The following is a 17,120-nucleotide window of genomic DNA, read 5'->3' on the forward strand; positions in this document are numbered from 1 at the left end:
GCTTTTCCCATCAGCCAACATAATCAGTGATATGCCTTGGCATGGACAAGTGCTGCGTTTTGGGGGTATATGGACAGAGGGGCCTCTGGATCAGGGTGTGGGAGCACCTCACAAGCCCACATGCCATAAAGTTAGGTGGAGACAGTATTGACTTGAGATGTACAGAAGGGCACACAAACACTAAGAAGACATTCAAAAATGGAAGAGATTTATCCCTACAGACGCACAAATCTCAATATAGAAACACAAGAAGCATAAAGAAACAAGACAACATCACTCCTCCAAATTTCCACAGTTTGCCAGTATGAATGCAAAGATATCAATGTAGATAAAATGTCAGGCAAAGAATTCAAAAGACTGATCTATAGAATAATTAATTACTTCAAAGAAGTAATTAATGAATAGCTGAATGAGTTAATGAATAGCTAAATGAGTTAAGGAAAGACAATACAGAATATGAAGGAGCAATCCAACAAAGAGAGAAAGTTTATTAAGAAGAACCAAAGAGAGGTCTGCGGACACCATACCAAGGTCGTGAGTCGCCCAGAACACACTGAGCAATCCACGGGACACCCCCCCGCCCCCGCCCCGCTCCTCTGGCCTCTCTGTACAGCCACCTGGTTCCACACTACAAAGACGCAGAGCACACCGGACCACCAGACCACTGTACTGGGGAAGTTGCAGTCATCTTCACCTCTCATCAGGACTGGGACTATCTTCAGGGGAAGGACAGCTGGAACCTGCAATACAACTCTGCAGAGTTCAACCCTACAGGAGGACAGGGAGCTCAACTTGGGACTTGCAGCCAGAAATCTGCCTGAATCTCATGGGTCTGCAGCTAGCTTGCTGAGACTCACTGACTTATAACTGCACACTGCTACCCACGCTGTCTATTGTGACAGCAGAGACATACCCTGAAAGAGGTCCTCCATCTTCACTGTTATTTTTTTATTCCCCAAATTAGTATTATTAGTTTGTTTTTTTCTGTTTTCTTTTCTTTTGCTCCTCTTATCTTTAATTTTTTTCCTACTCTTTGCAAATATTTATTTTTCTCTCCTTATTTTTCTTTTCTTTTCTTCTTTCTTTTCTCTTTCCTTTCTCTCTCTCTTACACTCACTCTCTCGCTTTCCCACATTGTTCATCTTCCCTTTTTGTCCCTGTTTTGGTCCTCATTCAGAGTTCTTCTTTATTTTCCTATTATTCTCTTTTTCCTTCTCACCTGTGTCCTCTGGCCACACTGCTAACCTTCCCCTATCCTTCTTCCCATCTGTCTCTCCCTCCCCAACCCCTTCTAACTCCCCATCCCAAAGGGTAAAGTTATTATATTGAAGAGTTTACTCACTATATGTTGGGTTATTCCTTGATCTTGATTTAATTCACACAGCTAAAGGTGATAGATTAATAGCTACCACAAAATGTCATTTTCGAAGATGTACTTGATGGAGTGGTGTTGCTGATTGTATCACTCGGGCTAAGGTGTTGTTATTGATCTAGTCAATGAACCTTCCTAGTATAAGGAAAATGAGATAGCCTTAGAGTCATTAGAGACTCAAAACTTAAAGACCAGCTATATCTGGAAGACACCTCTGAGAAGCAATCATTCCATAAGGGTTCTAATTACAAGAAACAAAGATACCTACAATAAGCAATTTCAAACTATCAACCCAGGAGTTAAACCAAGGACAGTACCAAAAACAAAAATGAGAAGACATTTAAGCAAGGCACAAACTCAGACCTCCACCCCACCAAGGGTAAATCCTGGGAGAAATTAGATGGAAAAGTCCCATAACCAACCACCTGAATACCCTGAACTGTTAGCACAGGAAGTAACTAAACAGATAAATGAGGCTCTAGAAAAATTCAAAGCAGAAATAATCTCTCAGATATCTACAGGGATGGTGAGCAGAGTGAAAGACATGATTAGAGGTTCTAGAACAGAAACAGATAAAAAAGATAGATGAGCTCAGAAACATGCTGGAAGCCATGAATACCCAGCATAAGAAAGAAATGAAAACTATGATCACCCAACATAAGAAAGAAATGGAATCTATGAAACAGATTCAAACAGATATTCAGGAGATCAAAAACTCCATTGAAAGTATCCATAGCAGAATAAGGGAATCTGAAGATAGAATATCAGATATGGAAGACAGGATCGTGGTTAGAGACCATGAAAATGGAGATTTCTTAAAAATAGTAAGGAACCATGAGAAATCAATCCAACAACTGCTAGATGATGCAAAGAATAACATAAGACTGTTAGGAGTCCATGAAAAAACAGGAGAAAGCACAACTGACATTAAAAAAAAACTGTTCACAGAAGTAGTAGCAGAAAACTTCCCAGATAGAGGTAGAGAACTGGATGTACAGATAAGTAAGGCATATGGAACTCCAACTAGCCATGATAAAAAACAATCTACATCTAGACATATAACAGTCAAGATCCCAGAAACCCAACAGAAAAACAAAATCCTACAAACAGTTAGAGAAAAGAAACAAATCACCTACAAAGGAAAGCCCATCAGAATCACAGCAGACTTCTCAACACAAACACTCAAATCAAGGAGAGCCTGGACTGAAGTATTTCAAGCCCTAAAAGAAAATAACCTCCAACCTAGACTGTTGTATCCTGCAAAATTATCTTTCAAAATTGATGGGGAAATTAGATACTTCCATGACAAAGAACACCTGAGAAATTTCATGAACACCAAACCAGCACTACAAGCAATTCTAAACAATACCCTAGAAAAAAGAAATGAAGGTCACAAATCCATGAAGCCCAACAGAGGGAAGCCACCAGGCAAGGTAAGACACTAAAGGGAAAGGGGGAAAAATAAGAAATAAAAGAGCCTACAAAAGTAAAACATCATGACAAGGATAAATCAATATCTATCAATTATAACCCTCAATGTTAATGGACTCAATTCATCAATCAAAAGAAATAGACTGGCAGAATGGATTAAAAAGGAAAATGCAGCAATATGCTGTATACAAGAAACACACCTAACTCAAAAAGAAACACATAGACTGAAAGTAAAAGGATATAAAACAGTTCTCCATGAAACAGGAACCCAGGAGAAAGCAGGGGTAGCAATCTTATTTGCAGACAAAGTAGATTTCAAGCCAAAACTAATTGAGGGAGACAAAGATGGTCACTACATCTTTGTGAAAGGAACAATCCAAGAGGAAGAGATGACAATCCTAAATATATATGCACCAAATACAAATGCCCACAACTATACAAAACAAATATTAATAGACATGAAAAACCACATAAACACTAATACAATTGTAGTGGGGAACCTCAATACTCCACTATCACAAATAGACAGATCATCTAGACAAAAAGTTAACAAGGAAATTCTAGAACTGAACCAAGCTATTGAACAAATGGACTTAATAGATGTTTACAGAGTGTTCCACCCCACAAAATCGGAATACACATTCTTTTCAGCTGCACACAGGTCATTCTCCAGAATAGACCACATGTTAGCACATAGGACATGTCTAAGTAAATGTAAAAGAACTGAAGTTACCCCCTGTATATTATCAGACCATAGTGCAATAAAATTAGAGACCAATAACATAAGAAACCGCAAAACCCCAACAAACACATGGAAACTGAATAACACCCTTTTGAACAACCAATGGGTCACAGAAGTAATTAAAGAAGAAATAAAACAGTTTCTACAAGTAAATGAAAATGCCAGTACAACATACAGGAATCTATGGGACACAATGAAAGGAGTTCTACTTGGGAAATTCATAGCAGTGAATGCCCATATTAGGAAAACAGAGAAAACTCAGATAAATAACCTAATGCAGAACCTCAAGAGAAAAAGAAGAGCATAACGAATCCAAAGCTCGTACAAAAGAGGAAATTATAAAGGTCAGGGCAGAAATCAATGCAATGGAGACTAAGAGAACAATACAAAAAATCAATGAATCAAAGAGTTGGTTTTTTAAAAGAATAAATAAAATTGATAAACCTTTAGCCAACCTTATCCAAAAAAGGAAAGAAAAGGCACAAATACATGCAATTAAGAATGAAAAAGATGAAGTCACAACAGATCCAACAGAAATCCAGAGGATCATCAATACCTACTTTGAGAACCTCTACTCCAATAAAATGGAAAACACAGAAGAAATGGATAGATTCTTAGTTACATACGAATTGCCAAAGTTAAATGAAGAAGATATAGAAATTCTAAACACCCCAATTACAATGAGTGAAATTGAAAATGTAATAAAATATTTACCAACAAAGAAAAGCCCAGGTCTGGATGGCTTCACTGCTGAATTTTACAAGACATTTAAAGAAGAACTAATGCCATTACTCTTTAAACTCATCAAGGAAATTGAAAGGGAAGCAATATTTCCAAATTCATTCCTGGAAGCAAGTGTTACTTTGATTCCAAAACGAGGGAAAGACCCAACCCAAAAAGAGAACTACAGGCCAATCTCCCTAATGAACATAGATGCAAAAATCCTCAACAAGATACTGGCAAACAGGATACAGAGGGTCATCAAGAAGATCACACACCCTGAGCAAGTCGGATTTATCCCAGGGATGGAAGGATGGTTCAACATACAAAAATCAATAAATGTAATACACTATATTAACAGAGTCAAGGACAAAAACCATATGATCATCTCAATAGATGCAGAAAAAGCATTTGACAAAATCCAGAACCCATTCATGATAACAACCCTACAAAAAAATTGGAATAGAAGGTCTTTATCTTAACCTGATTAAGGCTATCTATGAAAAGCCAACAGCCAACATCATACTAAATGGTCAAAAACTGAAAACTTTCATGCTAAAATCAGGAACAAGACAAGGATGCCCACTATCACCACTCCTGTTCAATGTAGTTCTGGAAACATTAGCCACAGCAATGAGAAAATAGAAAGAAATAAAAGGAATAAAGATAGGAAAAGAAGAAGTTAAACTGTCATTATTTGCTGACGATATGATACTTTACATAGAAGATCCAAAAATCTCCACCAGAAGACTTCTAGACTTAATTGACAGATTCAGTAGAGTAGCTGGATACAAGGTCAACACTCAAAAAGCAATAGCCTTCTTGTACACAAATAACAGACTCACTGAGAGAGAAATTAGGGAAACAATTCCTTTTACAATAGCATCCAAAAAAATGAAATATCTAGGAATGAATCTAACAAAGGAAGCAAAAGACCTCTACACTGAAAACTATAGCACTCTGAAAAAAGAGATCGAAGAGGATACAAGGAAATGGAAAGACATCCCTTGCTCCTGGGTAGGAAGAACCAATATAGTGAAAATGGTCATACTTCCAAAACTACTATATAGATTCAATGCAATGCCAATTGAAATTCCAACAATATACTTCACAGATCTAGAGAAAAAAATCCAAAAATTCATTTGGAACCAAAAGAGACCTAGAATAGCTAAAGCAATTCTAAGCAACAGAGACATTGCTGGAGGTACCCCAATCCCAACTTGAAACTATACTACAAAGCTACTGTGATAAAATCAGCATGGTACTGGCAAAGGAACAGACCTGAGGATCAGTGGAATAGATTAGAAGATGCAGAAACAACTCCAGACATGCTCAGCCAGCTCATCTTTGACAAAGGAGCCAACCACCATCATTGGAGGAAAGATAGCCTATTTAATAAATGGTGTTGGAAAAACTGGATTTCAACCTGCTGAAGATTAAAACTAGACCCATACCTATCACCATGCACTAAACTAAGATCAAAGTGGATTAAAGGTATAAATATTAAGACAGAAACACTAAACTTGCTGGAAGGTAAGTTAGGTAGAACTCTTGAAGACATTGGCATAGGAAAAGACTTCATGAACAAAACCTCAGCAGCACGGGAACTAGCAGAAAGAATCAACAACTGGGATCTCATCTTACTAAAAAGCTTCTGCACTGCAAGAGAAACCACCAACAGAGCTAACAGACAACCTACAATATGGGAAAAATTTTTAGCAGCTTTACCTCAGACAAAGGTCTACTATCTAGAATATATAAAGAATTGAAAAAAATCAGACCCCCCAAATTCAAAGACCCAATTCAAAAATGAGCATCTGAAATGAACAGACATTTCTCAGACAGAGAAGTAAAAGCAGCAAATAAGCATATGAAAAAATATTCAACATCACTGGTCATTGGAGAGATGCAGATGAAAACAACACTGAGATTCCACCTCACCCCAGAAAGAATGGCTGCTAGCAAGAAATCAAGAAATAACAAATGCTGACGGGGTTGTGGGGAGAAAGGAACCCTTCTCCATTATAGGTGGGAGTGCAGACTGGTGCAACCACTGTGGAAGTCAGCATGGAGATACCTCAAAGAACTAGGACTAGAGGTCCCATTTGACCCAGCTATTCCTCTGCTGGGTATCTTCCCAAAAGAATTAAAAGCATCCTACCACAGCGATATATGTGCACCCATGTTCATAGCAGCACAGTTTGTAATAGCTAAAGCTTGGAAGCAGCCCAAGTGCCCATCAACTGGAAACTGGATAAAGAAAAGGTGGTTTTTTATAAAATGGAGTACTACTCAGCCATAAAGAATGAAAAACTAGAATCATTTATAGCTAAATGGATGCATATTGAGCCCATACTCTTATGTGAAATAAATAGAACACATATGTGTAAATACTAAATAGTTTCTCTAGTGTGAGAAACTGATAGTGTAAACAAGGGTTAAAATGATTAAAATGAATAATTGATAATTTGAAATAGGAAAAAATGTCCAAAGACAAAGGAGTGAAGGGAGGGGAAGGGGAAAGGAAAAGAGAGAAAGGAAAAACTATGAGAAAAGAAAAAAAATGGAATTGAAATCTATGTAAATGGGGAAGGGTGGAGGGGGTGAAGGGCGCACAGGTAATGGGGAAAAAAATAAGAACCAAGATAGATCATGTACAGGTACAAACACCCAAAGATAAATGTAAATGAATTGTATACCTAAAATGTACCAATAAAAGAACAAAAAAAAAAAAAAAAAAAAAAAGAAAAAGAAGAAGAACCAAAGAAATTCTTGAAATGAAAAGGTTAATAAGTGAAATAAAAAAAAACAAAACTGAAAAGACACCAATAAGTGGGAGGGACCATGTAGAAGACAGAATTTCAGGGCTTGAAGATAAGATTGAGGAATCTAGATGTACAAATTAATACAGAAAAAACATTTAAGAATAAAACCTCCAGGAATTCTCATACAGGATTCTAAACCTATGGATTTTTTTGTGTAGAAGAGGACACTGAGGTACACACTAATGGCATAGAAGCTCTGGTTAATAAAGTAATAATAGAAAATTTCCCAACTCTTGGGAAAGATTGAGACATCTAGGTACAGGAGGCATTTAGAACCTAAACAGGTACATACAAGAAAAGGATTACTGATGTGTCATGATAGTAAAAATGAGAAGAGTACAGAACAAGGAAAAGATATTGAAAGCTGTAAGGGAGAAACAAGTCACTTATGAAGACAAACCCATCAGAATAATTTCAGACTTCTCCTCAGAAAGCCTAAAGGCTGGGAGAATATGGAATAGTGTCCAAGCCCTGAAGGGGAAATAATTGCCAACCTAGATTACTATATCCAGCAAAGCTATCCTTCAAAATTGAAGAAAATATAAAGATCTTCCAAGATTAGAATAAACTAAAGAAATTTATGACCATTAAGCCAGGATTGCATAAGATTCTTAAAGGAATCCCCCACACAAAAGAGGAAGAACAACTGTGCTACTGAGGATTAGAAAAGAATCAAATATTAGAAAAGCAACAAAATGACAGGACCTAGTATATACCTTTCTATAATAACTCTGAATATAAACAGCCTTAATCTTCCAATTAAAAGACATAGACTGGCAGACTGGATTAAAAACAAGACCCAACTCTTTGCTGCTTTCAATAAACATACTTCACTAGCAAAGATACACAGTAGTACCTTAGTTCATGAATTCTTTTGTTTTTGAACAATTTGTTTTGCAAACAGAAGCATTTGGTAAAATTTTGGTCTTGTTTGCAAACTCTGCACTGGGTGATGAACATGACTGTGGCTATCTTTCCTATATGAGCATGAATGTGGCCATCTTTTTCAGAATTGTGGAATGAATTAAGTTCATGAAATGAGGCACCACTGTACATAGACTGGATGTGAAAGGATGGAAAAAACATTCCATGCAAACAGAATTGAAAGCAAACAGAAGTATCTATACTCATATCTGACAAAGTAGACTGCAAGACAAAATTAGTCAGACAAAACAAAGAAAGCCATTGCATATTTGTAAAGGAAACTATCCACCAAGAAGATTTAACAATTGTAAATAAGTATGTACCAAACTTTGGTGAGCTTGGTTTCATACAGCAAACACAACTCACCATAAATAGACATGTAGTTCTCAATTTAATATCAGTAAGTGACTTCAGTACCTCAGTCTTACCAATAAATAGGTCATGAAGACAAAATGGGAACAAAGAAACATCAGAGTTAAACTACACTGCAGATCAAATGGGCTTTACAGATGTCTATACACCATTTCATCCAATGACTACAGGACACACATTCTTCTTAGCAGGTCCTGGAACATTCTCCAAAATAGATACTTGAGAATATAAAGCAAGCCTTAATAAATATAAAAAACTGAAATAATTTTCCATTTATTATATCAGAATAGAATTAAGCTAGAAATCAACAGCATGAGAAATTACAGACATTATGCACACACATGAAGATTGAACAGTTCACTTTTGAATGATCAATGGGTCATTGAAAAAATCAGGGAGGAAGTTAAAACATTTCTAAAATCAAACAGAAATACAACATATCATATTCTCTAAGATACAGCAAAAGCTATTCTAAGAGGAAAGTTTATAGCTATAAATGCATACATCAAAAAAATCAGGAAATCTCAAATAAATAACCCAGTCATCTAAAGGTCATAGAAAAACAAGAACAAACCAAACCCAATAGAAGGAATTAAAAAAATAAAAATCAGAGCTGAAATTAGAGAGAGGCTAAAAGAATGTTACACTGCATCAACAAACAGAAGAATTGGTTATTTGAAGAGATAAACAAGATTGATAAACCCTTAGCCAAACTAAGAGAAAAATAAAGAAGATCCAAAAGTATAATTAGAGATGAAGAAGTGGATGTTACAACAGACACCACTGAAATCCAGAGCATTATTATAAAATGATTTTGAAAATGCTATTCTAATAATTGGAGAATGTAGAATGGATAAACTTCTAAATACAACCCACCAAAGCTAGACCAAGAGGATATTAAAAACCTAAGCATTTCCATCTGCTGCACAAGCGCAAGGACCCAAGTTCGATCCCTGGTACCAAAAAAAAAAAAAAAAAAAAAAAACCTAAACAGACCAATAAGAAACAGTGAGATTGAGGTAGTAATAAAAGGTCTCCATCAAAGAAAAACCCAGGACCAGAGAGATTCATGGCTGGATTTAGCAAAACTTTAAAGTGCTAAAATCAATGCTCCTCAAACTATTGCATGAAACAGAAAGGGAAGGAATGCTCTCAAACTCATTCTATGAGACCAACATCTTCTGATACCAAATATGGACAATGACATACAAAAAAAGAAAAGAAAAATATAGACCAATATTCTTGGTGAACATAAATGGAAAAATTCTTAATAAAATACTCCCAAACTGCATTCAACAGCACCTGAAAAAGGTCATATAACCTGACTATGTTGGTTTCATTCCAGGGATGCAAGAATGGTTCAACATCTTCAAATTAATAATGCAATATGCCTCAGAAGAAGAATCTAGGATAAAAATGGCATGATCCTTTTAAATGATGCAGAAAAATCCTTCAACAAAATTCAATATCTCCTCATGATGAAATCTCTAAAGAAACTAAGTACTGAAGGGTCATTTGCCAATATAGTGAAGGTCATACGCATTAAACCCATAGGAAGCATCATTCTGAATGGGGAAAATTGAAAGTATCTCCTCTCAAATCAGAAACAAGGAGAGGATTCCAATCTCACCACCCTTACTTAATATAATTCTTGAAATTTTAGCTAAGGCAAATAGGCAAGAGAAAAAAATAAGGATACAAAGCAAGAAGTCAAATTATCTTTGTTTCCAGATAATATGATCCTATATTTAAAAGGCCCAACAGACTCTACCAAAAGACTTTTAGAGCTGATAAATTCAGCAACATAGTGGAACATAAAATCAACATTAAAAATCAATAGCTTTACTATACACCAATATTGAACTAGCTGAAAAAGAAATAAGGAAAACAATTCTATTTACAATAGCTTCAAATTAAATAAAATATCTAGGGATTAATCTAACCAAGGAGATGAAAGACTTCTCCAATGAAAATTTTTCTTTAAAACAGTGAAGAAGAAAGAAATTGGGCCAGGGATTTAGCTCAGTGGTTTCACAGCCTGCTGCACAAGTGCAAGGACCCAAGTTCAATTCTCAGGACCAAAAAAAAAGAAGAAAGAAATTGCAGAAGATATCAGAAGATGGAAAGATATCCCATGTTCATGGATTGGCAGAGTTAATATTGTCAAAATGGCCATATTACCAAAAGCAATCTATAGAGTTGATGCCATCCCTAGTAAAATATCAATGATATTCTTCACAAAACTAGAAAAAAAATCCTCAAATTCATATGGAAACACAAAAGACTCAGAAGAGCCAAATAATCTTGAACAAAAAAACAAGGCTGAAGGCATCACAATATCTGCTTTCAAGTTGCAGTATAAAGGCATAGTAGCAAAAGTAACATGGTACCAGCACAAAAATAGACATGTAGAGTAATGGAACAAAATGGAAGACAATGAAACAAAACGAGACAACAACAGCCACCTGACTCTGGACAAAGGAGTAAAAAATATACATTGGAGAAAAGACAATGAATGGTGCTGGGAATATTAGATAGTCACCCATAGAAGATTGAAAACTAGATTACTATGTGTTATCCTGTACAAAAATCTATTCAAAATGGACCAAACACTTAGATATAAGACCTGAAATTTAGAACTGCTGAAAGGAAATGTACAGGAAACCCTTGAAACCTTAGTCAAAAGCAAAGATTCCCTGAATAGGACTCCAATACCACAGGAAATAATGTGAGAACCAACAAATGAGACTACACCGAATAAAAACTTTCTGCACAGCAAAGTAAACAATCAACAGAGCGAAGAGAAATCACAGATGAGAAAAATCTTTACCAGCTACATTTCAACACAGGATGAATATCTAGAATATATAAAGAACACAAAAATCTTATCACCCAAAACCAAATATCTCAATCAATAAATGGACAAATAGATTTTTCAAAAGAAAAACTACAAATGTCCAATAAGTATATGAAAAAATATTGAACATCTTTAGCTACTGGGGAAGTGCAAATGAAACTACACTGAGTTTCCATCTCACCACAGTCAGAATAGCTATCATCAAGAACATAAAAACAAAACAAACCAGTAAATCCTGGTGAGGATTGGGGGAAAGGAACCCTTCTATACTGTTGTTGTGAATGTAAATTAGCACAGCCACTATGGAAATCAATCTGGGGACTCTTAAAAAAGTAGAGCTACCATTTGATCCATTTATACCACTCTATACCTGAAGGAATTAGAGTCAAATGTACTATAAGAATATTTGCAAACCCATGTTTATTGTGCCAGAATTCACAATACCCAAGATATGGAGCCAGATGCCTATCAAGAGATGAATGGATAAAGAAAGTGTGGTATATGTACACAATGGAGTCTAATTCAGCTATAAAGAAAAACAAAATTCTGTCATTTGTGGGAAAATGAGTGGATGTGGAAACCATCATGTTGAGCAAAATAAGCCAGACTCGGAAGGACAAATATCACCTGTTCTTTCTATTATGTGGAATCTAAAAAAGATGACAAGAAAGTAGAAAGGAGACTTTTATTAGACAAGAGGAAGGAAATAAGAGGGAGGGAGAGGCTGTTTGAGGGTGGGTGATGAGGGGATGGATATGAGCATAATATATTATATGCACTGAGCCTCCCACCCCCAAAATTGTGAAACTAGGGTAGGGGACAGGGAGAGGGGCAGATATAGAAGGGGTGAAAATGATCCACGCATGCTCTGTGCATGGACAAATCTGCCAAAATGAAACCAATGAATCTGTGTAACCAATACAAAAGGGAAAAAAGAAAATACGGTGTATATACAGTGGAGTATTATTCAGCCTCTGGAAGGATGAAATGGAGATCACATAGAAGTAGATAGAACAGAGGTCACTAGAGGCTGGGAAGGGAAAGAAGGGGGAAACTGAGAAAGGGTGGACAATGGGTCCTAAAACAAAGAGGGGTGAGTAATTCCAATGATAGATAGCATGATAGGTTAATCGTAGTTATTTAGTTATACAATCACTAATCATGCATTTAATTAATTCCAAATTTCAAAATACTGTAGCTAAGAAGAGTTTGAAATAGAAATGATATTTGAGGAGATGGAAATGCTTTGATTTGACCTTTTATATTGTACACATTGTGAAGTATAATATTGTACTTCCTAAATAAGCATAAAGCTTATATGTTAATTTAAAAAACAAAATAACAAATGAGTTTTTAAAAAGAAGTTGAAGGTAGATGTAGTGGGATTCAGGTTGTGGGGATTTTGTGTATTGGGAGGGCCTGCAGAGGAGTACCACGGAGCAGGGCCAGGTCCAGACCCAGTGGAGAGCTATTTCAGAGCTATTTGATAGGTTGCCAAAATTCCACCAAGATGCTCAAATGCTACTGGGAGTGTAATTTTAGAGGCTGAATATTGTTTTAAAAGATTATTCTGAGGGAAGTCAGGACCTTTACACTCCTAGCTGCTCTGAGGAGTTGGGGGGACCTCAAGGGTACCCTCAAGTAGTGATCTGATGATGAAACTGCATTGCAGGGAGGATGGTCCTGGCTCTGAGTTTGGCTGAATTGAAATGGACCAGACCTGGGCCACCCGGAACAGTGGAGGAGAGACTGAAGGCTTCCCCCAGAGAACCTTTTTCTTCATCTTCACCTCCGAGCACTGCTTTCCCCGTGTCCTTTAAATATGGTGAACACACAGGAAGGAACGTTGATTTGAGAGAACACTGAATGATTAGTCCGGGAAGTGGCATCTTCAGCTTGCCTGAGGTGTTCGTACATCTCATTCCAGACTCACAAAGACTAAGGTCCTGCTCCCTGGAGAACAGTGGTGGCATCTTCCAGGTCGTGGATACTTTTATGTGTGAGCTCGATTGTACTAGGAGAGGCGAGGCACCCGATGAAGCATCATTTCTGGGTGTGCCTGTGACACTGCTTCCAGAACAGACTAGCACCCAAGTTGGCCAACTGAGTAAAACGGGTGGCTTCCCCACTGTGAGTGGTCTTCATGCAATCTGTGGAGGGCCCTGATGGGACAAAAAGGACAAATTCGCTCTCCACTTAAGCTGCCACATCTCTTTTCCTGCCCTCAGCCATTCTTGCTCTTCATTCTCAGGACTTCAACTTGGGCTGAATCACAGCTTGCAGATGGAAGGTCACAATTCGCAGCCCCTCTAACTACATAAGGCGATTACCATAATCTTTCTTCCCTTCCTCTTCTCTCCCCATTCCTCCCCTATTGGTTGTATTCTCTGGGAGTCCCGAACAGACCATCTTCCCTGGAAATTCTCAACTGTGGCCTGGAATGGTCCATTGCTCCTAGTTGGCTGCTACCTCTACGACCTGGCTTAGAAGGTGGCATGGATGAGGAGGGATGAGCACATCACTTGGGCAGGGTGAACGGGGTGCTAGTTGCTGTCTATGGTGCCATGGTGATTGGAGTGTGAACATTTGTGGATTTTACTCATAAGTTCAGCACCATAGCTGAAATCCTTGTACCTCGGGAGCAGCTCTTCAAATGCGTTGGAAATGGAAGCTTGCACGTCCTAGCCTGAAGTTCCTGAAGGGAAGACAACACCTCAACAGCTGAGAGGCCTCTTGTACGCTCTTGCTTGACAGGGAGAAAAACTGAAAAATAGACCGTATTGATGTATTTTTCCACTTAAAATACGTTGTTCTACTAAACATTAGAAAATAACCCCACCAAGGCTGGGGATTTAGCTCAGTGGTTCCGCTGCCTGCCTCGAAAGCTCAAGGTCCTGAGTTAGATCCCCAGTACCAAAAAAATAAATAAATAACCCCACCAACTGAATGTGAATGCAAGCATTATTAGTATGTTGGTGCATTTCCTTGTGGTCTTTTTGACAATGCAGTTTTTAAAACATAGGTACGATTACAATGTTTACCCAATTTCGGATGCTTTTGTCATCACTTATCATTATAGAGTAGGCATGCTTCCTGTTATTAATCTTTATCACTTTCAAAAATGCAACATAACATCCCACTGAGTCCCACCAGTTAATTGCTCATCCTTAGATTATGAGAGTCTAGGATTCCCACATTCTACCTTCCTACAAATGTGTATCTGTAGCTTCTTTCCTTATTTCAAGTTATTGACTTGTTTACATGAGCAGAAATGAGAGCTATTGTGTTACCAACAGAAAAGAAGAAATCTTTATGTCTCTATAAACATTGCCAAATTGCTTTTCAGAGGGGTTTACCAATCTGCATAGACTCAGCAATATACAAGTATGGTGGTTTCTCTACTTACTTTTCTCTCTCAGATTTGATGATGAACCTCTTTCATCAGGGTAGTTTTTATATTGCTATATTTTTATATTGCTGGTGAGGTTTACCTTATAAGATAAAATAGAATTTTGTGATTTGTCCATTCTTGTACTTTTAATTTCTATATATTTAGGTCTAGTGTGCTTTGAAAGGAGAATATAATTTTATTTTTGATTTATGAGACAGGGTCTTGCTACGTAGTCCAGGCTGGCCTTGACCTCATTATGCATCCCAGGGTGTTTTCAAACCCTGCAATCCTCCTGCCTCAGCCTCCTGACTGCTGGGTTTACAGCATGTGCCACCACTCCCAGCTTAAGTAGCATACAGTACAATAGAGTAAACAGTCCCCACCCTGCCTCAGTTTCTCCCATCTCTGTTAAAGGTGACCACTGCTCCTAGCACATTTCCTCCAAGGCAGCTTCTCAGTGTTTCGTCTTAGCCCTGCAATTTATAAGTGCCCCACTGGACACTCAGAAAAGTAAATAAAGGCCACTTGGATGGATTTGCACAGGATGGCAAGGTATGCGTGGGAGCCCTCACAAGGTCCCCACCTGCTCTACAATACAGGAACCTGCTCTGGAACTGCTTAGCAGGAGTAGACCCAGATCCTGGGGCTCGCAGTCCCTGAGGAAGGCTGTCTGCTTAGTTGCTTTCCGATGACTGCAGGGTCAGCGACAGGAGGGAGCCCCCACCAAGAAGATGAGAGCTGTCCGAGGCCTGGCCCTTCCAAAGGCCCTAGTCCCTGAGCCCAAACAGGTGCAGAATGTGTGTTCAAGCCCAGGCTGTCACTGTTGGCACTGGGTTACCAGGTGGACTGTCCTTTCCTGTCTGCCCTTCCAGGCTTTCATGTCTCCTGCTCCATTTGGCAGATATGGCCTGCATCTCAGACATCTTTCCCAGGGAGCCCTGGATCCCATACCCTCGCCTCCCGCTGCCTTTCACTTTCTCTTTCAAACTTCGCCCCAGTTTGATGCCAGCCTGGCATGTGTCCCTGATACAGCAGATCTACAGCGGCTGAAACCACCAAAGCACGGGCACCCTGGGGGAAAGCAGGGAGGAAGGAACTGCGGGGAGTGGCCTAGGTGAGAGTCCACAGTGCTGGCTTCATCTTCCGGAAATGCCAACGATTTGGGCCATGGCTCAGGCTCTGGGTGGTGGTGGTGGGGGGGCAGCACTGTTATGCAGGTGTCACTGGCAGCTGCAGGAGTGGGGTTTCCTGAGGGCTCCTGGTCCCCAGGTGGGGCTGTCTCAGGGCTGCCTGCAGCTGCAGTCGCCAGCAGGGGGAGATGTCGGCCTCTGGAGGGCCCAGAGGAGACTGAGACAGAAGGCGTGTCTTCCCAGCCTTGCCCGGATCGCTTTTCCGTTCCTAGGTCATCCTGTGTCGGTTCTGTTGCAAAGTTTCCCTCAGATTTTTAAACTCTTCTTTTCTGGCTGGAGTGTGCGCCAGAACAACTCGGGAGCTTGTTCACCCAGATCTCCAGGGACAGCCCAGAACTCTGTGCAGGCGCTGCCGTCCTTGGGGACCCGGAAAGAGCCTGGGGACTTCCTACCTGATCTTCCCCCATGCACCCTCTGGGTGGCAGCAGAGAGCAGAGAACTAGAGATTTCCGGATGGGCTATTTCTGCTACTGCAACGCGGATCTTTGATACCCAGGAACAGCGCGGACCAACAGTAACATTCAGGTTTTCAAGGGGCAAGGATTCCCGGTAGGAAAGAGCGATCCGTGACTTGATTTTCCTCTTTCCTTCTCGGGGATGTGGCCATTCCAGCCCCCTCCCCCCCAACATTTCTCAAGTCCCATAAGGAGGGGAACAGATTTGATAGCTCTCGAGGTCACGAGCAAGAGGTTCCTGTCTGAGTGACACGGTGACTGCAAAACTGGCAAGAAACTGCACGACAGACAGCGTGCTGGGTCAAACTGGGAAACAGCAGGGAAGAGGAGCCGTCCAATCACTGTTTGAAACAGGGTTTTAATACGTGTAGAAAGGACCTAGGAGATAGGAAGGAACTGCACCACACCTCCTTAAGGAAAGAGACAAATGTGCTTGAGTCTGGGTCAGGTTAGGTTGTTGGATTTGGGGGGACAAAGATTGGTTGGCTGATTTTTTTTTAAGTTTTGAAAGGTATTTTATACTAATTATGGACTACTGGATTTGGGAATCAACAGTCTCATCTGGACAATGCGGCAGGAAGGGATGGGAAAGAGTCAGAGCCCTGTGGCTCTCTGGGGTGAGGTGATTAGCCCTGAGAAGAGCCTTGCAGGCCACACAGTGGAGGTCAAGCTGTGGCTGCGGGGTCTTCCACTGCCCACTGCCCACTGTGCCTCAGCAGACCAGCCCTGACCAGGCCACACCACTGCAATTAGTCAGGTGCCCCCCTGAGGAAGATAGCATCCCACCATGCCCACCGGGTACCCATCTGCAAGGCCTGTGCCACCCCTCAGAGCTATGCCA

The sequence above is a fragment of the Heterocephalus glaber genome, unplaced genomic scaffold (genome assembly GCF_053883595.1).
Source record: "Heterocephalus glaber isolate CG9 unplaced genomic scaffold, H.glaber_assembly_v1.0 deba00001689, whole genome shotgun sequence".
Taxonomy (NCBI): Eukaryota; Metazoa; Chordata; class Mammalia; order Rodentia; family Bathyergidae; genus Heterocephalus; species Heterocephalus glaber.